The 4,733-nt window shown below is 44.4% G+C and overlaps 1 protein-coding gene across 1 annotated transcript in view; it reads left to right on the plus strand.

Annotated features, from left to right (window-relative positions):
- ULK4 (unc-51 like kinase 4) overlaps positions 1-4,733 on the plus strand; it is a 438,917-nt gene that overhangs the window by 131,134 nt on the left and 303,050 nt on the right. The window lies entirely within an intron of this gene.

The following is a 4,733-nucleotide window of genomic DNA, read 5'->3' on the forward strand; positions in this document are numbered from 1 at the left end:
CCATGCTGTTTTGATTACTGTGGCTTTGTACTATAATTTGATACCTTCAGCTTTGTTCTTCTTTCTCAGGATTACTGTGGCTATTTGGGGTTTTTATGGTTCCATATAAATTTTGGATATTATTTGTTCCGATTCTGTGAAAAATGCCATTGGTATGATCACTCACTCTTAACCAATGGAGTAGCCCTCTTCGTTTTCCAAAATGGAGTTGTGTCCTCTGGTAGAAACTTGCCTTCCTTGGAACCAATCAGGGTCATGGAGACTGGGACAAAATCCTGTGAGCGGGTTATTAGGTGTAATAGTGAGAGGTAGTCCCTCCCTCTGTTACTTCTTGATTACCAGACCTGTGTGTTTTGACTATGGGAGAGGCAAAATTATATATTTTGTTTTCTGATTCAAACATATGCTTCACTGTTGTGAGACAGAGCCCGATTTTTCATTGTATTTCCCAGCTGGCCCATAACTGAGTAGGCCATTTCTTCTTTCAGTGAAGCCTGTTGCTTCTGGGTAATGGCTTACCTGCTGAGATGAATTTCATGGGCCTAAACACCTTACCACACCTCTTTTGCTATCAATAAGTTCCTTGATCAGATACAGTGTTATATCGTTTACCAAGATGATAAGGCATTTCTTAAGTCTATACTTAGTGGTGCTGGCAGAAGCTTATGGGCAGGGAAAGCAAATCCATATCCAGAATATGTAAGTATTCCAGTGAGGAGTGGACTGCCCTTTCCATAAGCCAGCTTGTTGTTAGATGACTGACTGGTCATCCCAGGAAATGGGACCAAGCTGGGGCTCCGCATTGGTTTATCCCATTGGCTGGAGTGGCAGTATCCAGACAAGGAGCATTGCTTTTGCTGAGCCCATGCGTAGCCTCCATCGTCGCCACCTTGGCCACTTGGTGCTTGGGCCCACTGGGAAAGCCCTGGGGCAGCTGGAGAAAGTCTTGACTGAACATGTGCAGAACATGTCATCTTGTCTACCCCGTCATTGAGAGCCGCCTCTGAAGTGGATGCTCTTTAGTGGGCATCCACATGGTACACAATCGTCTTCATGCTTTGTACCCATTCTGAGATGTCCACCCACATCCCCCTCTTCAGAATTTTTTGTCACCAGTCTTCAGATCTTGTTCTTTCTGATTCCCTGACCATCCTATCAAGCTACTAGCCAGGGCTGATAAATCAGCATGCATCTGTACTTCTAGACATTTTTCAGTTTAAACACAGGGTACAACACATTGGGATGTTTGAAGTTCTGCTAACTGGGAGGATTTCCTTTTCAGGAGCTATTTTAATTTGGTTAGTGATGCTGCTGAAGTGTACTTCGATTTGGTGCTAGCATATTGTACCGAACCAGTCACTAATCAGGCTCAGTGCTTCTCCTCTTCAGTTGGCTGGTCATAAATCTTAATCAGGATCAAGAGAGGGGAGGCAATTCAGAAGAGATGAGTAGAAGGAAGCTGAGCCACCTACTCATGCAACTGACTTGTGCTTTCTGGACCTTGTCAAGCGTAGTCTCGTATTGATCAATCCAATTGATGATGGATTACTGCTGTGCATGCCTGACCTAGTAGCTTGGTGTGTCAGATTAACGATAGCTAATTCAGATCACGGGATCATGTGATGTCAATAGTCATGTGCTTATTCTCTATCAGGAGCTGTTTCTCAAAAGAATAGCAGTCTGCGGATGAGAATGTGCTTTGCTCTAAAGCCCTCCAGTCTTAGTCCATCTGCTGTAAAAAAAATCCTGCAGACAGGTAGCTTATAAACAACAGAAATTTATTTCTTACAGTTTTGGAGGCTGGAAGTCTGAGATCAGGATGCCAACATGGTAGGGTGAAGGCCCGCGTCTGGGTTGCAGACTTTTTCTTGTATCCTCACGTGGTGGGACTAGCGAGCTCTGTGGAGTCTTTTATAAGGGCACTAATTTCATTCACGAGGACTCTACCCTTATGACCTAATCACCTCCTAAATGTGACCTAATTACCCCTAACACAATCATGGTGGGTGCTAGAATTCCAACTTGTGAATTTTGGGACAGGCACAAACCTTCAGACCCTATCAACCCCAAAGATCTGCATTGCGATTCACTTATTGGTGCTTCCCTGGGGCTCCAGATAGCCCCCCTGTTTTCCACAGACACTCCAAGTGTCACTACATCTTCTAGGTCAGAAGGCCCATGTGGCAGAGCAGCTTACACTGCAGATCAGGATTGCAGCAGAGCCTTTCTTCACTCCAGCTCTGTTCAAAACTAGCAGGTTTATGGGTTCTGCAGAAAAGGAGTTCAGGGGACACATTTAAAGGTGGTATGCACTACCCCCTAAGTTCACAAAGGCCCACTTTTATGGTCACAGTCAGTAGAAGATGCAATAGCCTGTGTTTGTCTTGGAGGGATGTCCCAAGACATGCTCTAGACCAGCGGTTCTCAACCTTCCTAATGCCGCGACCCCTTAATACAGTTCCTCATGTTGTGGTGACCCCCAACCATAAAGTTATTTTCGTTTTCCGATGGTCTTAGGCGACCCCTGTGAAAGGGTCGTTCGATCCCCAAAGGGGTCGCGACCCACAGGTTGAGAACTGCTGCTCTAGAACATTGAAACCTAGAAACTTCACCGAGGACTAGCAGGCCCATCGATTTGTATGGGGTTGACCTACCTCTTATATGTCTTACTAAGCCAACTGAAGTGCTTGTTGCTAACTGTTTCTCAGGTCCAGTCCGCTTAATTTCATCAAAGTAGTCTACAGGTGTGACATTGGCTGGAACATCAAGATGACCCAGATCTTTGCAGATAGTTTTATGGCCAAGAGCAGGATCGTTGACATAGCTCAAAGGCAAGACAGTGAACATTTACTGTTCACTCTGATGAGTAAAAGCAGATACCTGCTGGGGTTTTTCCAAATTGATGCACAGAAAAAAGTCTTTGCAGGTCAACAGCAACGGAGATGCCAGGGCAAAGTTGATTTGCTCCAGAAGAGATACTAAACCTTAAATTGCAACAGCAATTGGAGTCACAACCTGTTTATATTTTGGATAATCCACAGTCATTCTAGATCCATCACAGTCATTTTCTAAGATTCTGCACAGGCCAAATAGACAATTTAAACGGGGAGAGAACAGATTTTATCACCCCTGCACCTTTCAGTATTTTTGCTGTTGGTATTAATTTCTATAATTTGGTTTTCTGTTGATGTGGATTACTATCTTGTTAGAGAGGGGACATGCCAGGGACTTCCATTTTTCCCCTTCTTATCATCATAGCCCTCGCTGCTCTGATCAGATAGCCAATGTATAGAGTCTGCTGCTTGCTAAGGATGTATCTTGCAGTTGTACATTTAGGAACTGAAGTAATAATCACAGAGTAGGTCTGTAGATACACTGGGTTGCTGTCATTTGATTGGGGCCAAAACTCTACCTGTCGCCTGACTACTGTAAGCTGAGAGACAGTAGCTTTAATCACAAATAGAAGTATTGGATTGGATGATGAGNTGGGTTATTTTTCTATTCTGTGTTTGTTCAGATTCTTGAATCTAGATATTTTGCCTATTAGGAGACTTTGTGTCCTTACTTCATTCTGTGTCATTAAGTCTTGTTGATAGGTGGCAATGGAGGTCCAGGTCATCACTGGACCCCGCTGACCCTAACCTAGTAGGGAATCAGATTACTGTCTGCTTCTGCTGGTTGGGGAATGGCAGATCAGATGTCTTCCTGCTCAGACATGCTGACACTATCCCTAGAGGGAAATTTCAGAGTGGTTTGCTTTGACTGGGCAGGGAATGAAGGATCAGCTGTCTGCTCAGTGTCAAGGGCGCCACCCCCCAGGGGAATCAGGTCACTGCTGCCTGCTTCTGCTGGACAGACGATGGCAAATTAGCGCTCTGTTTGCCCTTGCTCACACCTCCCAGCCAGGGAATTGTAGTGGGTCATCTGCTTCCCTGGAGTCGAGGTGGAAGTTGAGGTGGAAGATCAATCCCCTGATTGGCTCCGCCGAGACGTGGAGAAGGGAGAGGTGGAGGGTTGCAAGTGGGTTTCCATTGGTGTTTTGCCAGACTAGGGCAGCTATTGCCAAGAAGATTTTCTGTTAGCCTATCTTTTTCCTGGCCCTGTGGCTATGAGAAACAGGCCTTTTCTTTTTGGGGGCAGCTCTGGGTTGGAGGCTTCTGTGCCACTTTTTCCTGAATATACGTATGAGAGGTAAAAAGGAAACTGAGGCAGGTCTCTGCCATGTTGTTCTTCAAGTCCTCTGTTCTCTTCAGGTCCTCCATTCTCAAGGTAGTCCCCCTTTTTCTCCCCACCTTTCAGAGTCTTCCTATGTTTGTTTCTAGATTATGTCCAGGGATTTTCAGTTCTAAGAGGGGAGACCTGGGAGGATTGGGTCTACTCTCTGTCTTGGCAGAACTGGAAATACAAAGTCACTTTTAAACATTGCTCATGGAAACATGAATAGCTCTGATGTTTTGCAAAGTAACTTAGAAACATCCATGAATTTTAACAATACCTATCAGTTTGGATCTAACAGGCCTACATTTGGTTTTTAGCTGCCAGAAATAGAGGTATGAATTGTTCATATGCATGAGGGTGTCCAATGTAGCATTCTAGTGGTCAATACCTGGAAATATAGTTAATGTCCGTTGGTATTGAAATACTTCAATAAATGATGGTATAGCTATAATATACAGGGTGGCCCATAAGTCACTTTACCATTTAAAAGTTTAATATTTGTGCTTGTCATTAAT

The sequence above is a fragment of the Hipposideros armiger genome, unplaced genomic scaffold (assembly GCF_001890085.2).
Source record: "Hipposideros armiger isolate ML-2016 unplaced genomic scaffold, ASM189008v1 scaffold_18, whole genome shotgun sequence".
In the NCBI taxonomy this organism is placed as follows: domain Eukaryota; kingdom Metazoa; phylum Chordata; class Mammalia; order Chiroptera; family Hipposideridae; genus Hipposideros; species Hipposideros armiger.